The sequence below is a fragment of the Anas acuta genome, chromosome 21 (assembly GCF_963932015.1).
Source record: "Anas acuta chromosome 21, bAnaAcu1.1, whole genome shotgun sequence".
NCBI lineage: Eukaryota > Metazoa > Chordata > Aves > Anseriformes > Anatidae > Anas > Anas acuta.
In genome coordinates, this window is record NC_088999.1 from 1,927,446 (window position 1) to 1,947,400 (window position 19,955).

At 51.0% G+C, this 19,955-nt stretch overlaps 1 protein-coding gene across 11 annotated transcripts in view; it reads right to left on the reverse strand.

The window, feature by feature from the left end:
* Positions 1–17,203, reverse strand: part of SCMH1 (Scm polycomb group protein homolog 1) — a 70,099-nt gene extending 52,896 nt beyond the window's left edge. For 4 of the 11 annotated variants that reach the window (XM_068658166.1, XM_068658161.1, XM_068658165.1 and 1 more), the window contains exon 1: positions 17,060–17,202. The gene's annotated coding sequence lies outside the window, so the exon portion shown is untranslated. Of the gene's footprint in view, positions 1–1,607; positions 1,715–14,207; positions 14,231–17,059 lie in introns of those variants that run through there. The other 7 variants (XR_011089397.1, XM_068658167.1, XM_068658158.1 and 4 more) reach the window with 6 other exon arrangements.
* Between the last annotated feature and the right edge of the window lie 2,752 nt (positions 17,204–19,955).

Below are 19,955 nucleotides of genomic sequence, written 5' to 3' on the forward strand. Positions count from 1 at the left end.
AAAGCTAAACTCTTAATTTCTCTACAAACGTTGCAAACTACAGTCTTTAGGTGCGGTGCTGGCAACATTGAGCAAAACTCTGAAATAAGACTAAGGGAAAAAAAAAAGTGAATAGCTGATTTTTAATCTAAAGCAAAAGGTACACAGTAGTCTCTTATTGCCTCTCTCATAAATAGTGTGTGTGTTTGTGCATACTTATGAAAAGAGTAAAGTTTCTTTCCCTTCTAATGCCTGAAAGCAATCAACATGTGAAAGCGTATTTACAACTTTTAATGCTTTTTTTTTCATAATTTTCATCTGTCATTTTTATTAAAAGCTAGCAGTCACAGCAGGAAAAGTCCTCCAGCCATAAACCCCAGGGCGCGAGGTGTTACATAAAGGCAGCAGACAAGCATTCCCCATCTCTGGCTCTGCACCACTGATGTCTGCTTGGCTCCTGTGGACCTGGACTTTCTGCAGCACCTAATGCTGCCCATAAATCTCACCCACTTGGCGCTGGACCACCCATTCTGCACCACTCAGACGGCTTTTGAAAAGCTGCTTCAGCCTCAGTACTTCAGAGCCCTACCCGGCAGGGATGTGTAACCCTTCCCTGCAGGAACACTTGCAGGAGAAATTCATGAGTGTGTACAAGATGTTCAGACACCATTTGTGGAAGACCAAAGCTCAGCAGGCAAGATGAAATAACTCCACACTTGGTCCTTGCTCAGACAGTAAGGAGAGAGACCCAACAATTTGTAAAGCATGAAGACAACTGCCGAGACCCTCAGCCGACACCGTACGTAGCTTCCTGGTAAGATCTCATGTCGTGGAAGAGAATGAGATGTAAATGTTGAGTTGGGGAAAAATCAAGGCAAAATCCCGAAGTTTTTTCCAACCTGAAATAGGCTATAATCTTATTTTGCTGTTATCTAGTCAGAAGAGAGGTAGAATCACCCCCACAGTCTTTAGCAAGCCTGAAACACCCCTGTGAAGAAGACAGACTTCAGCTGAGACAGAAGAAAGTGAATGTCAGAATGGGCAAGTTAATGGGCAGGGTAGGAAGAAACGTGGTACGGATGTACATGTATGTGGTCTTTTACACTGTTCAGGAATCCAAGACTGAGAAAATCCTACAGTAATAAACAGCAGAAGCTACAACGCGGTATCCAAAGGGGGAAACTTGGCTGCTCACACAGACAGGAGTTTTCTTAAAGGCATTAGAAAAAAGACACCTGAGGAGAACCTGTTGGCTGGGTCAGTGTCACTGAGGGGACAATCCCACTTTTGAAGCAGGTGAAGCAGCTGAGATTTAGACAGCCCAGCACATGCTGTAACGCTTCGTCTCCAGACCCTGCCACTTCTACAAAAATGCATACCAGAATTAAAACTCCCTTCATTGTCAAAACCTGTATTTCTCATACTTGTGGCTATCAAGGTAATCTTGCAACCACAGATCACAGTTTTATGTGGTGCTGGTTTCCAGAATTCACGCCCTGAAAGGACATATCAAGGTACAAACTCGTTTAAATGGGATGCTACCTTAAAACTTTAGTAGACCAACTTATTTGCTGTCTTTTGTAGTAGACAAGGTGCCTTTTTCACAGTTCCAAACAACTTCCACTCACCAAGATATCAAAAGTGCCAACGGCTCCACTGAACTGTCATGAGCTCTAGTTCCCCATCATTCCTACAAGACAGCAAAGTCAGTACAAATACTGCAGCATATCAAAACCTGGAAGCACAGAGACAAAATGAAAAAGTTTGCATTTAATTGCAGAAAGGCTAGGTTACCAGCTGCATTATTCATGTTCATATTTAATTCATTTAAGACATCCAAATTTAAATTTAAAGGCAGCTGCAACAAACATTCCCACTTGCCATAGCAAAGCAGCGTAGAGCTTGACACAATTTAAGTTCAGCTTGCAACGAGTACACAGGACCGCAGCTGTTAAACACCTTTGATATCAGTAAGATCACATCAACTGAGTTGATATAAACTAGTTCAGCTTTTGTAAAATGAAACTATCACACAAAGAAGGATTTAAAAGACTAGATCTGATTAGTAATAAAAAGGAGAGAGACCTCCAGAGAGGCATATAAAATAATGAACGGCATGAAAGTAGTGAATTGGGGACTCCAAATTATCCTTTCCACATTGCGGCAGGCCAAATCTATAATCTATAAAAAAATAACAAGTATGTACCCGGGAGAAGGAATTGTTGTTTATTGGAAACTAACAGACATACAACTTCCTCATGGAGGACGTTATCAAGACAAGGAAATCAGTAACATTAAAAAAGGGCCCAGACATTCAAAGCAAAAAAGCATTTCTAACTATGTGAAAGTCTGAACCGCACAGGCTGTTGGTACTCACGCTTCACTCCAAAGCTGACCAGTCAAATCCTGCCCAGCACACGACTGCATTACTGCTGCCCTTCGCAAGGAGAAGCTGTGCCCGTGCCTTCCCACCTGGCTGCCGACACCTGGCCACAGGCAGCACACCAGGCACAGCTCTGCCACCTTCCCGCTGCCCCCGGAATTGTTTGCATCAAGATGTACACCTCGGGTGTATTTTACTTTTCTTTTTCCTGTTCTTCTCTATGTCAGTGTTGCAGAAAGATGTGTAAAAATAAAGGCAGCAGCTAGGAAGCTGGGAAGGATATCCCAGGGCTCTGGTTCAGGCTGTCGCTTGCTCAGCACACACACTGTGCAGTCCTCATCCTAAGCGTTGTTGAACAGCTCCTTAATCTAATTAAGTTCTGCCCCCCCAACCACTGCTCTTACCAAAAAATCTGATCATCCCTAAGGGGAGGATGATTCAATTTACCTGTGCCAGATTGCAAGGGACCTCAAGGGCTGTGGGCAGCCTGCTCTGTGATATTCTTGCACTAAACGTTGCAATTGTGATGTCAGTAAAACAAGAAGTAAAAAAAATGTGGATGGAAGGTACTGTCACAGCTATACAGACTTCATAAAATGCATGTAATCTCTTTATCTACAAAGCCTCTGTTCCTTTAGAGTGCATAATTATGAAAGGAGTTATAGCTGAGATTCTTAGTGCCTCTTCTAGGCACTTCTTTATTCCACTAAACGCACCACTTGCATCTGAATTATTTCCTAGGGTTGTTTGGACTTCCTATTATATGAGGAAGATTATGGTGAACCTTGGGATGGAAGCCAAGTCAGTTCACAGTGCTACCATGTTTGATTGAAGGGGTAACTGAAGGCTTGTTGACAGCGTGCCAAGCTTCAGACCTCTCTGGACAATGCAGTTGCCAGCAGGCAAGATGTTTTCAGAGAGAAGAGGAAGAAAACTACCAACAGTGAAGCTGAAAAATGGTTTTAGTAGGGTGGATACATACCCCACAGCTTAAGGTCATGAAGAAAAGAAAACTCTGCATATTGCCAGAGGACTGTGAGAATGACGCTTCTTGGAGATCCCATGGGACAGCTACAAGAGAGTCCCGAGGGCTTCTCATAATGCAAAATGCCTGCAGTCACCGATCCCCCCTGCCAAAAGCTCGGCTCTTGAGCACCACAACAGGCCCAGCTGGTAAAAACCCCCTCCTCACAACCTCTGCCTCCACTGATTGTTCTGCAGGGGAATCCTTCCATCAAACATTATTTACGTGCCCACAGCGAGGGGCTATCACCGAGGAGCTCTCCCGCGGCGGTGCCAGGGCAGTGCTCCCCGCGGCACCGGCTCCTGCTCCAGCCCAGCTGCCCCACATGCACACTGCGGCCAGATTCCTCCAAACCTGGCCAGGAAACCAGGCACGGAGACCTGATCAGCAGACATGTACAACCATGTATATAACCATGCCAGCCTGCTCCATTACTATCACTTTTTTTTTTTTTTTAAACCAATTTTAATTTCTAAGTGGAGAAAAGCACTTCCAGCCTCCTTGGAAAATGAGAGCATGCGATCTATAGCACTTCTTTCCTCTTCCAGTTTCCCACCAGACTTAGCTCCTCAGGTTTCTGCCTGACCTGCAGACACCACAAGTTTTGCTGGTCTAAAACCATCAAGGAGCAGACGGCTCCAGCCCATGAACACCAGCCTCCAAGGAGCCAGCAACAGCCAGTAATGGGTACTGAAATGCAGCAACGTGCACATGCTTGTGCTGGACCAGGAAGGAAAGCTCTCAAGAGGGAATAGCTGCAAATTTTTAAGAGGTGAGCCAGAATTTATCTTCTTCCACCTCCTTATCATCATCCTCCTGGACAAGCCTGGAGTTTTATTTCTTCTTGTCTGTGCAAAGCTGCCTTTTGGCAGCAGTGAGCGCAGGCTGATGGAGCGACAGTACCTCTGGGAGCATCTCCCCTTGTTAAGTCTCAAGGGTCCTTATGCTTCATGCTAGGAAATTTCTCAAAGAAACACTGTAACAATGAATGTCAGTATTTCCATCTGGAGTACTGATCCCTTTGTGTGATCTGAAATACCCGATGGCTGCAAACCATTACTTCTCTTTTTACCAGGAGGATTTTGTGTCATTTCCAACATCTCTCTCTCTCTCTGGAACTAATTTTATCTTTCTACCATGTAAGAAGTGGACTGATAAACTCCAGACCTCACGACTGGCTCTTCAGAAACACATTCTTGTGAAAGATGTTAAGATACTGAGGTGTCTCGAAGATGTGATCACAAGCAATACACTTCTCTAGCCCCGAGCCAAATCTCAGGGGAGAACATGTTTTAAGAGAGAAAAGAACATGTAAAAAACTTGGATAGGCCGTGTTTCTACAATGAAAATATCAACTTTATGACTTCCTCCTGAACACCTTCAGGTTGGAGGGGAGAGGAGATAGGTCAGCCTCCTGGAAAATGCCAGCTAGATCACCAGACACTGCTGAGGCGAGTTCAAGGGAAAGCCAACAGCTCAGGATGGGGGTGAAAGCCAGAGACCGCTGCAAGGAATCACTCACCGCCACGAGGGAGGCTGCAGGACTTACCACCTCTCAAGACTGTGGAGGAAATGAAATAAAACCTTGCAGGATTCCAATAATGTTCTCTCTCTCTCTCAAAAAAAAGACCCAACAGGGTGGGCCTTGGCTCAAAATAGAAACATCTTGCCTTGTGTCACTGTGAACAGACCTTGCTTTCCATGAAGTTTCAAAAGGTTGCAATAAAATCTACACTTTCTGTACGCTCCAGGAACAGGATATCCAGGCTGCGAAGCAGAGGGAGAAAAGAACTTAAACAAACAAACAAAAACAACCAAAAAAAAAAAAACACCAACAAACAGCCAGTTTAGGAAGTCTGGCTTGAGACTGCTAATAGGAAGCCCCTATAAACCACGTTTCATCTTCTCACACACTTTTCTACTGATGAGCTGGGAGTTAGAGCTGGCCTGTTGCGCATCTGCCATTTCGATGGAAATGGGAGTGAGAAAGCTGGCCCTTCAAATCCTCCTGAGAACGGGTGCAGGATCCGACCACTGCAAGAAATGCACACATTAAACCTAGAAAAATTAGAACTCTTTTGCTTTAAGCTGGGTTTTGCTTTGCTTCTTAAAGAAAACAAACACAACAAAATGGTGCAAGATCTAAGCATTCGCCCCCCCAGGCCCAGCAAAGTCAAGCAGCACGGCCTGAGGCCTGCAGCAAAGCCCTGGGCTGAGGAGGCCGGGAATGGCCCACCACAAAGGTGCCTGTACGGAGCAGACTTAAGCTAATCATACAGAACCAATCCCTCTCATTAGGGCTGGGTTAACGAAGCTTCATTACGTTCCTGAGTTACTCCAGCAGATGCCTTTGTTGCTGGTCCTGCTGCTGGCTTTCAGCCTCTGCCTCACCACTGTTCCTCCTTGGATGGGGAAGGCTTCAGGCACAGCAGTCAGCAAGGCCGTCGAGAGCGTGGCTCACCATAAATCTCCCTAAGGAGCTTTGGGAAAACTGGAGGTCTCTGTTTCTTGGTGTTAAGTGGAGATTTCTGAGCCACACCGCCACCATTCCTGCAGCATCTCTCCCAGATGTGCTGTGACAGAAGCCATCGCTGGGGGCAGGCCTTTTGGAGCGGTGAGGCCCCTTTTACACACAGAGCACCGAAGGACTTAAAACGTGCTGCATGGGAAGAACGTGCCAAAGCAGGGAATTGAACCTGCCCCGCCTGCCCTAGGCTAATGTTTCTGCCACTGAGCCATCTGGGCTGTAATTATTTGGTGTCAGTAGGACTCACACAGCCCCAAGTCACTCATCTGCCCCTAGGAGAGTGCTGGCTGGGAGACAGCAGCGGGAGCTGCCTTGAGCAACGTGCCAGCACACCCAGCCCAGCCCTTGGGGTCACCTTGAAGCAGACAGGAGAAGTTACCAGGCGTGTGTGTGCTCTGCAGTCCCCGACACCAGCCGTGTTATGGACACATCCTGACACCCTACAGGCAGAGAGCCCCACCGGGGAGCGGTGCAGAGCAGGGCGCACACCGACACGCTCTGTGGCAAAGGCACAGGGGCTGAACTAAGTACAGAAAGTTTTGCAGCAATGTGGCTATTTTAATCTGCACTGAGCTGTGTGCCAAATCCAAAAACTATTAATGAAAGCAGATGGCTTACAGAAGACCTTCAGATGGGATTCTGCCCATGACCATTACAAAGTCACCCCCTACAAAAGCATACAACAGGATGCTTCAAGGTCTTTAAATAAGACCTTAAACAGGAGCACGTAAAAAAAGAAGTGCAGCGTTTCCATATCACTGTCATCTGGCTGTAACATGGGCACAAACTTCTCTCACCAGGCTCAAGCAGCCTGTCCTGTAGAGAATTGTGGCAGCTTTTCCAGAGGGCAGTTACGCTCAGACTGCAGGTGGCAGCAGAAACGTGCCCCACCACGCACTCTCTTCATAAGCCTATGTTTATCACCCATTATATATACTCTACAAAACCCTGATGATTAGCTTTAGACTTATTCTATCCTGGGTCATATCTTACTTAAAAACTAAGCTCCTTATGGGATGGGAGAAACAGGAAGAAAGGATCAGGTGGATAAATACATCCATGATTTGTAATACTAATTAATGAAATGAATGTACCTTAGCTCCATAGAGACAATATATGCCCATGCCCCTAGCAAGCAGAAGCAGAAAGGTCTGACTTCCAGTTGTGTCTCTGCTGGAAGCGTCACCATTGATTGTGCAATGATACTGCAAGCTGGATACGAAAATTCTTGGAAGAAGATTTTGCATTAACTAATTCTCATAACACAAGTTTGATAAAGTCTCAGCATAATATTCTCAGGAAACAGTAAGCAGGAAAAGGAAGGTTGAGGGGGAATTAAAAAAATATGAAAAGGATGATAATTAGTGGGGGACAACAGAAGTGGCAGTGAGGAGAGCCTTGGAAGGAGAGGGGAAGCAAATGACCCAATCCCCACATCAGCTTCCAACTTCCAAGTACTCCGGCCCAGAGCAGGATGCTCCCCAGGGCCAGGTACACAGGGCCAGGTGTTTCCACCGAAACTGCAGAGAGGGAAACGGGAGTTCAGGGAGCAGATGAGAGCCAACCAGCCCTGATGGCAAGGGGCAAAACCACTGCTCTCTCTAGGGAGCTGAGGTACTGCAGGCATGTGGGAAGACAATGCTTACATAAACCTAGAGCTGCCTTTTCCTGTCTTCTGCTTTACTTTTGTAACTGATGCTAATAGTTAAATTGAGTGCTTAGCAATAACCCTTGGGAAAATGCACAGGCTGAAAACCTGCTCCTGTAAGCATGGCTCGGCACCACAGCAGCCTCTCAGGTGCTCTCATCCCTCACCCAGCCCTAGGCAGTGCCATTCCCCAGGGCTCAGAAATGCCCCAAGGTCTCCACATCAAGCTGCAGAGCGAGATGATGAGCCCAGCTCTTCCCCCTAGCCCTAATCCTTCTGTGCGAATGGGCAGCAGGATTGAACAAGCTCTAATTGCTCAGCCCTGCCTGCAAAAGGCGAGAGAAAAACCCTCCCGCATCCTCACGGTGCAGAGCACTGCTGCACAAATCCAGGTGTGCTCCTGCAGAAGGGAGTCAGCGCAGGTCAGCCAGCCCTGGGCAGACGGATGGACGGACAGACAGCGGACAGAGGGAGAGGCCAAGGCCATGCCACTGCTCCCCCTGCCCAGCAGCAGGGCAGCGGAGCGTGGGGAGCTTGCAGAAACGCACCACGACCCGAGGCAGCAGCGCACAAGGGCAGGAAGCGAGCCTCTTTGTTTTATTTCTCGCTCGTGTAGAGAGAGATTAATTCATCTATTTCGTAGGAAAAGGAGAGGAAATTGCAGCAGTGCAACATGTCAAGAGAGACCAGAAGAGCCAGGCTCACTGAGGATGTGTATTAATTACTGCTTTCTATTTTTATCCTGTGTATAACTCCGGTCTCATCTGTGACTGAAGGAGCTAAAATCCCAGGAGTCAAAACTGTAAATCTACTGAAATAGGTGAAATATCCTCTACAAGCTGCAAACTCTGGAAATAAAGGAATTCTAACAAATCCTCATCAAAACTTCTGTAAATTTTAATAAGAAAAGAAAGAGCAATCTAGCAGTACAGAGAAATGTTATCCCCAGAGAATTACTCCCAGAGAGGAAAATTCACTAGCCGGTTCCTGCAAGAAACCCTGAACAGATTGCTTTTGATTATGTAAAGAAAAAGTTGCTACATTCCTGAACGGCCAAGAGTTTGGAAAACAAAAAGTATATTGCAAGGCCTTCCACTGTCCTCTGTACAAGACACCATTAAATCTCTTATTTTGGCAATAACATGTACATACGGTAGACGCCAATGTAAAAAAAAAAATCATGACCACAAGGAACCAAAAGTCCATCCTGCAGCTATGAAAGTATGTTCAGAGTCTGCCAAACAGCTAATGAAAAAAACGCACTCTTACAGAGTATCTGCTAGACATTAAACTACCTGCTGGACATTTTGTACAGCTTATAAAGCCATAAAATATCACAGGGCATTTACAGATTTTCCAGCTGACAACAATATGAAATAACTGAACAGACCCAGACCGAGTCCTCTGGTGAGGCGCAGTGGATAGCAGTGAGTGTATACGGCCACAAACAGAAATCGTGCCAGCAGCACACAAGATGAGAGCGAAGCTCAGAGTAATGGAAAGCGAGCCAAGACAACAAAGCCATCCCTCAGCCTCGCTGTAATCCCTGAACAATAGCAGGACGGCCCAGCCGTACGCTGCGGGGGCTTGGGCGATGCCAGAGCAGAGCCCGTCCCTGCTGCACCGCCGAGCACCAGAGAGCTGCGACCCCGGCATCAGCCAGCGGGCTCCTGCCGTGCTGGGGACACGCGGCACCATGCAGTCAGCCCAAAACCCTGTCAGGGACTGCTGAACTGACAGCGTGGTGCTCACCTCCAGGGATGTGTGACAAGGCAGCAGAACTGCTCAGCTGCCGCGGCTTATTGCTCTCTGGGGAGGGAGACAGGCTGCAGGCGGGCAGTGAGCCGGGACCTACCTGGTTGGAGTTGGCAACTACTGGCCATCAATCACCAAAACCTTCTGGGTTGTACCACACCAACTGCATGCGACAGAACCTGCAGGAGACACCCTATTACAGGACAGAAAGCTGTACACAAACCTGTGCACAAGGACAGAAACACAGAGCAGGGCACCAAGAACCTGAAGGGCACTGTGAACTTTGTTCTCTAGGGAGCAAGGTAGGAGCCAAGCATTACACTGTTTCCGAGCTGGTAAGAGCCACTAAGACTAAATTAACAAAAAACCTAATGTCTGGGGGCAGAGCACACATGCTGCTTTAGCTGCTCTACAGCAGTGCCGGGCACTTCAGGGCCAGCTGCTGGCACAGAGCCCGCGACCACCCCTGCCACGGAAAGGCCACCGGCACCGAGCTCTCACCACAGCCCCGGACATGCAGAGCAAGTGTACGCACGCACAGACAGGCATTGCTGGTCAGGCAGTAGCAAACTTGCTCTAGGTCCATGCAACAGTGAACAGTTTCCCCAAGGGATTCTGTGAAATGGAAAGTAAATTGGAGTTTTAATACACAAGACTGAATACTACAGTGCTGACTCTAGGAGCTGGCAGATTGGAGGGTGAGGGCACCGTAAAGGAGTTGCACGTGTCTGTTGCCTCTCCTTATAGGAGTGCAGGAGCAGCCACACGTTCCCAGCACAAAAACAACACCTGGGTAAAGACACAAGCCCCAGAGATAACTGATGGCAGAAAACACAGCAAGGAAGCAGAATAACTGAGGTACAGAAATCTTACAGAACCACAGAATATTCTGAGCAGGAAGGAACCTGGGAGCCCAGGGCAACCCAGCCTGGCTTTGCAAGGCAGAAATTCTCATCCTGGGTGCCTCATTCCTTTTCCTCCCTTTCTGAATAAATCACAGCCTATTGCAATTGTAGACCTCTCCCTGAAATGCATCATAACGATTTTATCAACAAATGAAATGAAAAAGTTATGGTAATGCCTTGAAGATATTGCAAACACCCATCTTAGCATGGAAAGCAATAGGAAATTAGCTGCAGATCATGAACTTCTATAGCAAATGCGTATTTCATAAAATGCTCAACCACAGGCAAAGGAGACAAAACCCAGCCCTGTGACAGATAACAATATTCCGCTCCTTCCTTCTCAGCAACAGTTTTATCAGCAGCTTTTAATGCCATCCTGTTGGTTTTTATGAAATGTATTACTAACAAAAAACTTTGTATGGTGTTTGAGATGTGCATTTTTCTATAGAAGTAAGAGACAACTGGGGAATTCATGATGCACAAATTCAGTAAAACATTTTTCACCTCAAGCACCGCTTTCCCACTGACACCAGCGCTGATGACGGTCTGCAAGTCATGGCCAACACGGCACAGGAGGCAGGACCAGGGCTCCCCGAGTGTCACACACATGTAGTTAAACACAGAGCAGCACACAAGAGCCAGCAGACACTCGAACACTGCTGCAAAAGGCAGAAAGAAGGACCAAGCCCTAGACATATGATCGCTTTTGAATTTAGAGAATCTTTCTTCCCTTTGGCAGCCTGGCAGGGAGAAGGTGAAATGTCAAAACAAAGAGGTCAAAACACAGCCTTAGTGGTCTGATACCAAGCAAGGCTTCTTAATCATTGAATAGTCTGGCATTGGAGTGGGTTGCTGAAGCAACTCTGAATCACCAGTATTGAAAATCTTTAAGAACAGCTTAGAGAAACCTCTAGGAAACACTACGTGTGGGTAAATCCTTCAAGGTCACTTCTAGAAACACTGGAATAACCAAGCCTGTTATTGGCGTGTACATCTGATCGCACAAGCAGTGCAGCATTTTGATGGACTGTAATGTCTTTTTTTTTTAAATTTGCCACAACAAGACAAAAAAAACACAACTCAGCATGTAAAAAGCGGCAGCCTCTGGGCTGCGGGAACATTAACTCGACTTATTTTTAGAAAGTGGAATTGGTGCAACTTCCTCCTCTGTCCACATCAGAATTCATCAGCTTTTCTGCCAGCTTGCTGTGCCTCCCCGCGGGTAACGCTCCTCGCGTGCCAGGCAGAACCTTCTCCTGCCTCCCGTGCACAGCACGGGCAAGGCCAGAGGGAGGGACGGCCGTTTGAGAGAGGTTCGGCAGACACCTGGCTGCGCAGGACCTGCTGCACAGCACCGGGAGCCAGAGCAGAGCCCGGCCTCTGGCCTAGGAGCAGCTCTGTGCGTCCCCGTCCCTTGCTGCCCATGTGCTTCCCGGCCAAGCCTCCCGTGGAGGCCGCTCGCTGGCCTCCCTTGGGTTCCCCCTCGGCCTCTCCCTCGGGCTGCAGGCCGCAGGGCCGTGGGCAGGGCCGGCGCTGGCAGGCAGCCCGGGAGGCTCTGCACCGCCACGGCTGCCAGCGGCCAGGAGGTAGCGGCGGCCCCCGTCTGCGGAGACGCAGCTGGATGCGCGTCCCGCTGCCTTGAACGCAGGGTTAGTGCTGGGGGAGGAGGCAGAGGCTTATTTGGAGCAGGGGAGGAAAGGAGAGGCCCAGAAAGAGGGGATAAGGTGCGGCTGTCGCGCATGGAGGGGTCAGGAAGGACAAAAGCTGGTGCCCAGCTGGCACTTGCGGAGGCACCGCGGGACTCCCTGATGCAGGCAGGCAGTGTACAAGGCAGCCAGGAGATGTGGCAGAAACAGCACCGCTTACACCGTGCCCATCCGTGGTGGGCTGGAGTGATGCCAGTTTTCTGACCTGCACAGCACCCCATGAGCACCGAACTGAGAGAAACAGCACAACTGCAGCTCCCGCAGGGATGCAGTCCTTGCTGGAAAGCAGCTGTTCTTCATAGCAGGACCTTTCCCCAGAGCCAAACGTCAGCAGCACACGGGGGGAAGCCAGAGGCGTTGCTCCACGTCCACCCTCAGCATGCCTGACCAAACTGCATGAAGCGTAGCTCCCGCAGCGCCTGGACCAATCTCGCTCCCCTGACGAGGAAGGGACCCGACGCAGCCTCTGGCACAACGCTGGCAGAGCCGAGGAGTGGGAGAAGTTGTCTTTTTCTCAATGGGCAAAAGCGGCGTTTCACAAATTTCCACTGGCATCTACTCCTACGGTTTCCGTTGTTAAAAACAAAACCAAGCCGCGGGGAGGTTTCTGGGCTGTTCGCATTGTGTCAGCCTGGAACACACAGCTGCAGCTGGGTAACTGGGAGCACATCAGCTGGGGGAGGTATCTCCAGGAGGAGGTGGGCTTCTGGCTGGTGCTAATACTGTTTGATTTACAGCACACACACATAAAAAATTTCTGAGCGAGAAATGGAGCACGGTGTATGTATTTCAGAGGCGCAAGCACAGTGCCAGGGAAAACAACGAGCCCTGTGCTGAACTCTCACACCAGCTCCCTCGTGCTGGCAATGGCCATTTTGACTCAGCTGCAGCCTCCTCACCACCACCGAGCAGCTTCCAGCCAGACAGGGGAGCCGCAAGGACAACTTCCCTCTCCCGATGAAGTCAGGTCTCAGGGCTCATCTGCAGCTCTGTAGGACATCACCCACCCGCACGGCCTCTGGGATGAGGCTGCCATGCAAATAGCAGTGGCAGCAGAACAGGATGGTCATCTTTTCCTTCCATTCACGGCCAAATCCTTGAACTTTTGCTCAGGATGAGTCTGCATTAAACCGCAAGACTATGCAAAAGGAAAGCTGAGGCATATATTCTGCTCAAATCCCTGTTACAGCCACAGAAACATTTGGTAGGTGTCTGAAGGAACCCTGCTGGCTGCAATGCCATATATCACGGCATCTAAATCTGCCAGAGGTCATCTGTCAGAAACCTTTGTAAAAGAGCTCAGCACTGTGCTGTTCTTTTAAAGTAATTTAAGGCAGAGAGAGATTGCTGGGAATTAAAGTTTTCAGCACAAGGTAGGCAGCAGCGATGCCTCTGCTCTGAACTCTCCTTCAGCTTGGTGACACTTCAGTGGCTTGACACTGCCAGCTCAGGCCACTAGACACGAATGAGTCTCCTTTGATCCATGAACAAGCCAAACAAAAACTGGTGATAAAGAGACAGAAGACCTCACGTGCTTCCCACTACTTTCAGATTTGCATTATCACTTCAAACACTGAGCAAGAATTTAGGGAAGTCTTCACAGTGAGATATTTTTTAAGCTTGGAAATAAAGGACTTCTTTATGAATACATTAAAAAACACACAACACCTTGCCTTTAGAACTAGGTCCTGCCATCTTTGGGATAAAACATTGCTCACGTCCCATGGCTTGGAGTGCACATGCTGCACCAGGGTGTATGGCAGGGGTGAAGGAGGTTCGGAGTTACAGTCTCATTGCACCCAGAGACTTCTTGTGGGGATGTTTTTTACCTTGAGATGTTTCTGTCTTATGTAGGAGATTAACAACCTTGCAAAAGAAGGTGGGAGCTGCAGCTACTGCTCTGTCCTCAGCGCGTCTTGCTTCATTTCCCATGGACCTCTCCTGGTCATCTTATGGGGAAAGCTTTTAAACAGAAAAGGGCAACTCAACGACTCAAAATCCGCTTGTCCCATTGCAAACTGAATTTCAATTTCAGTTTCAGTCAAGAAAAAAGAGAGACAGGGGGCTAGATGCAAGCATAATGGCTTTAAGGGAACCAAACATGCCGAGTTTCAACTTACACCAGCAGTGAGCCCACACTGCTAGCATCCTACTCCAGATTTTGCAAATAGGAGTTTGCAGAGCAAGCCAAGTCTTTTGCCACAAACAGCACAGTTCAGCGTGCAAATATGCAAACATCTGATCTGCCTTCCTTTTGCACATAATGGTACTTAGACATACCTGAAATGCGATAGTTTGGGCCCGCTCATTATTACTGCTCCACAGAAGCTCAGCTAATACAGCCCTGCTTAGCCCAGCCTGACCACAGCATCACATGAAAAGCACGGATGGACAGCGGAGTGCAGAGAAGGGCAGAGATCAGCAGAGCAGAAAACAAGTCCATATGAAAAGAGAACAGAAAGGGAGCTACATCAGCTTAGGAAGAGAGAGCAAAGTCTTTGAATACTTCGAATATATCTGCAGAGATGTTGGGAGTACAGTGTTCTCCACGTGCCCTGCTGACCATAAAAGCAGGCACAGGCTTAAAGCACAATACGGAGATTTATCTTAAACAGCATCAAAATCTCTCTAATAGCAAGGATGCTTGAGTGTTGCACCTGTACAGGATGTGCAACGGCCAGCAGGAAAAGCCTTAAAGGAAGAAACGTTAACCAGGAGGGGTTTTAGATCTGTACCGGATCTTACTCTGAATTGGGAAAGAACTACATGATCCCCTGAGGTTCTCTCTGGGCACACTGTGCCTGAGGCTATGACACAAAGCGTTATGGATTCCTTTAAATTAAATATAAGGCAAGGACACAACCCCTGGAGCACTGACACCCTAGTTTGAAATACAGCCAGTTGATGAATAATATCAGCATTTTACACCCTAACATCACCTTTCATTTAAAGACACCAAATGTGCTGCAAAATCCATCAAGGTTCCAGGCAAGTGACTCAGAGTTAAATATTGCTAAAATTTTATACACAGGAAAAACAAGGTAGAGGAGACAGACTGACCTGAACTGAGGCTCAAAACTTGCAGGGATGCCACTCACATGCCTGCTCTAGATTCTACATTTACTTTCTCTTAATTAGCTAATCACCTGATTTATTTAATACCAAATATTTGACTAAAAAGCGGATTATCAAGACATAGATGTGTCATTTCCTCAGATGTAAATGCTAAAGCAGGAGCACCTTGGGTCAACTTCTGTCTCTCAAATCACACTTCAACCTTTACTAAAATAAAGATCTGAAATAGCACAGCCGTGTGTATTTCCATCTCGCCCACTGTAAAAGTCTCTTCCTATTTCCGTCTGCATTTTCATACCATCTACTGGGCAGACCCTGAACTACCCGACCACGCAGCACAGACCCTCCCAGCAGCTCGTCCCAAGTGCCGGCTGCCCACAGGCTGGGCTCCATCCCCTACAGCAGCGCCGAGTTACCAGCTGCTGCTGGTGACAGCTCTGAAGCACAAGGGAGGTATGAAACTATCACCCTGTATGCCAAATATTTCCAGAATGTGTGCTGGGACACCTCACCCTGGGCAGCTAACGTCCGAGAGCAACACCTGAAAGGGAAGAGGCCGGCAGAGAGGAGGAGAGGAGGCAGCTGTCCCTCTGCCAGCAGCTCGGCACAGGCAGCCGCACGCCGTTACTCCAGCAATTGAAGTGATACGGGAGAGCGTTTTCCCCAATATTACTGGCTGCTGGAGAGGAGCTGCCACATGGCTGTTCTCAGCCACTCAGAGCACAGTGTTTACTATAAACAACAACAGTAAACAGAAATGGAGTCAAAAATCAAAGCTGGGTACCCTGGAGCTGGGTCTCTGCATTCTTATTTTATCCATGGAGATAATTAAGTTCAGTATAGAGCTGCTGAACCTAAAACGGCCAAGGCCAAAGCCGATGTTACTGAGCATACCCAAAATACAGGCCACAGACTTGGATTTATTATCTCTGCCTTCAGTCATCAAGACTCCAAACTGCTGCCACGGTTTTACACCGGAGCTTCAAAGAGCGTGTGGATTGAACCTGAGCGATGTGCGGTAGAAGCCAGCCTGACACCGTATTTATTTTTAAACATCTTAATATGCATGAAAAGCTCGATTTTGCTCGAATCCCAGCTCCGCTCAAACCCTTGGTTCAGAGGGGCTACGAAGGAGAAGCAGATGCTCCCCCGGGGACAGTAATTGCGGGATGTCTCTGGCCAGTCCCTGGGGCTGCCCTTCAGCCCTCGCCAGCAGTGTCCCAGGGGCAGGTCTGTGCGCGATGCCCGCTCCTGCTCCCAGCTCTGTCCTTGTCCATCTCCGCACCACGGGCTCGCTGCTGTCCTCCAGGGCTTGCGGCCAGGGGCAGGCAGCACCGCGGGCTGGCAGCGGGAGCCTGCGGCACCTCCAGCAGCACGTCCCCGTGTCCCCGCTCCCTTTTCATACCCGGGGTGTCAGCGGGCAGCACACAGCACCGGGGCGGGCCAGGGGCTCGGGCAGCCTGCTGAAAGCACTCACGGGCCGTCGGGGGCCGATGCGAGGCACCGCAAAGCGCTGCGGGAACAGCTCGGGACCCGAATCCCCCTGCACTTAACGGGGCCCCCTCGCCCAGCCCTGCCCGGAGCCAGCTCAGGGCGCAACAAAGCCCCGAGCTCCCGGGGCTACTCCGCGGGCAGCCGGCCCCGGGCCCGACTAGGGGCAGGAGCGGGGCCGGGCCCCCAAGGGCACCAACAGGTGGCGGCGGGGCCGGGCAGGGCCGGGCCGGGCCGGGCAGCGCGGGGGGGCCGGGCCGGGGCGCTGCCAGGCCGGGGCGCTGCGGGCCAGGCGGCGCTGGGGCCGCGCTGACAGCCGGGCTCCGCTCCGCGCTGCTCCGCGCCGGGCCCGGCCGCGCCCCCCGGGCTGCCCCCGCGGGCGGCGTTGGGGCCGCGCTGCCTTCGCCCACCCCGCGGGCAGCGCCGTGCCCGGAGCCCCGCGGGCGGTGCCGGCCGGGCCGTGCCCAGCGCCGCGCCTCCCGGCCGGGCCGGGCCGAGCCGAGCCGAGCCGAGCCGGGCCGGGCTGGGCCGGGCCGCGCCGTGCCCGTCCCCCGCCGCCCCCTCACCTGCGCGGCCGCCGGGCGCTGCTGCTCAGTCCCTCGCCGCCGCCATGTTTCCGATGCGCAGTGAAGGCGGGGAGCGGGGGAGGGAGCGCGGCGGCCGCCGGCCCGGCCCGGCCCAGCGCCGCCCCCTGCCGCCGGGACAGCGCCGCGCGGGGGCTGCGGGGCCGCGGGGGGCCCGGCCCGGCCCGGGCCGCACGGAGGGGAGGCCCCCAGCGGGGCCCGGCGCTGCGCGGCCTCCGCTGCCTCCCCCCGCCCCTCCCGCTCCCCGTGCCCCGGGCCCGCTGCACGCAGGTGTTGGCCGGGCCCGGGGCCTGACCCCCGGCTCTCCCCTCGGCCCCCCGCGGACACGCCGCGGGTGTGGGGGGCTGCGGGGCACCCGCGGGGACCTCGCGTCCTAACCCGGCCGTGGGACGAGCGGGAGAGGGGCCCCAGGGGCCGCCGCGCTCCCCCTCGGCAGCTGGAGCCATGCTCCTGTCCAGCCTGCTGCTGCTTCGTGGCGGTGCTTGGAGATGTGTCCCGCACACAGCTCACACCCGGCCAGTGGTGCCGTTGGATAAGGGGCATCTCGTTCCCCCCACACCCCCAAACTTTCTCTCTGGGCCCCCAGATGCCCCCCCGGCCTCCTGTCCTGACCAGGCCCTCGCCCTGCATGCAGCCCTGCAGCCACGTTGCAGGTGGGGACAGCACAGAGGGATCCCAGCGCCCCAAACTTCCCTGCCCCCAGCCAGAGGGCACCTCAAGCCACCGCTGTACTCAGTGCAGAGAGCGCAGAATACGGTACGGGAGGTGCTCAGTACCTTCATGGCATCCTTCATGGCTTGCAGACCAACCCTTGTGCAAGCCAACCCCCACCAGAGGTGGACGTGCCCTGTCCTGCAGTGCAAGCAGAGCCTACAGTACCCTGAACCATCCCCTAGCATCCCTCAGCTAGAGAAAACTCAGTCCGACACACGGCTACTCTAAGGGCCACCTTTGTCCCCTTTCCCCCTGTGCACCAACACAGCCACAGCCACCTCCACCCACAGCAGAGCCCCCCCCCGCTCACGCCTGCCTCTGTCCTGTCCCCAGGTCTCTGTGCCCCACAGGGTGGGCAGGCAGCAGAAGCCCCGGTGCAGCCAGAAGGCAGCAGCACACCATGGTCCTGGAGCCAGGTTCCCAGCTGAGGGTGCCATTTCCCTCTTGTTCTGCACAAATGTTCTGGCTGCTGGGTTGGCCATGCTGAGGACCCTGCTTCCATTGCAAGATACTGCAACTGAACAAAGCCATTCATCTTAATTATCAACTAGATCGTGCTGCAGCTAGTTACAGAGCAAGAGATTGTGTCCTCTCTCTGTGTGCTGGCTTGCCTGAAAAACACCAACACGTATATTGCATTCTGGAGATCCAGTTATCTTATCAGAGCTGCTCGAGTCAATGGTCAGTGAGTGTAAAGGACTGCTGCTGGGTAATTGTGACTTCTTACAATACAAATATTTCACTGAGAATATGGAGACATCACTTTGGAGTGACTCATGGACATATGTGACAAGCCTTCTCAAGAAAAAAGCACCTGAATGCTTTCCAAAGTGCACGTAGTGACATGACGAACATCTGAGTCTCTCCCTGACTGTTCTCTTGTGCTGTGGGATTACATGGAAACTCATGAATTTTAGCTCAAAACCAAAGCAAAAGATCAGAAGGAAGCATCCTTGGTGCAGATGGAGCCTGGCTGTGTTTGGAAAGGTTGTGCCTGATAGATCTCTGCCCAGTGAGGAGCCACTGTCCTCAGGGAGAGCTCTCTTGTGCCTGAGACTAGAATTACCCACCCCTGTCTGTCAGGTATCATGTCCCACAGCTTAAGGCCAGTTAACACTTGAAACAGCTGAGACGCAGCTGGAGCCAGCACAGTAGGAGAGAGTGAGACTAAGGCAGAGGGTAGGTTCATCATCACCTGAACCACAGCAAGTGCTCTGCAGCCTACTGGGATGGGATGGGATGGGATGGGATGGGATGGGATGGGATGGGATGGGATGGGATGGGATGGGATGGGATGGGATGGGATGGGATGGGATGGGATGGGATGGGATGGGATGGGAAGCAGGTTGCTGCTACATTGGCAGCAGGGATGTGAGTGCCCCTGGGAATGTGCGGTTGTCAGCGTGCATTTTCAGCCAAAGGATTTGGCCAAACCTTCTGCCAGGCAGTATGACCTCCGCCCTGCTGCAGTGCAGTGTCAGCAACCTGCTCCTCACCCGGGCACTAGTCCTGGCAGCACCAAAGGCTTCCTGCTGGTAGCTTTGTCATGTGCAGTGAAGGGAAGATGAAGCCATTTACTGCTTTCTGTCAAATCTGTGATGCTCTTTGTCCTGGCCTGGAAGTCACGCTGATGCTGAGCAGAGAGGAACCCAGTAAAAAGCCAGGGGCTCTGGTGGTGCAGAACGAGGGGGAATCGTCACACCGCTGCCCCCGGGGGCACCCTTGCAGGAAGGTATGAACTGTCTTGGCCCACTCGTTGTGCTCTTCTCTTTTCCTTTGAGGCAGCTAATGCCATTCCCTGCGTTGTGAAGGCTGCAGGTAGAACTGGATGGCTGACCTCCAACTACTGGAGGCAAGAGACAACACAACGGAGGTGCTGATGCTGTCCTGTCTCAAATGCTGGCTCAGTCCACTCAGTCCAGCCTCTGCAAGGTTTAGGATCCTGCCCAAGGCCAAAAGAGCTTCTGGCTGGCCAGTAGCTAACTCCTGGGGTCCAGCAACTAATTCACAGCTCTTCTATCCCCTTCTCAAAGAAAGAAAGGAAAAAAAAAAAGGTTAGTATCCCCATAACAAAATACAACCTGTATTTGCCTGCTTCTCCCCCCACAAAAAATGGCAAATAAGGATATACACTTCTCCAAACAGGGCAGGATTTCTAAGGTCA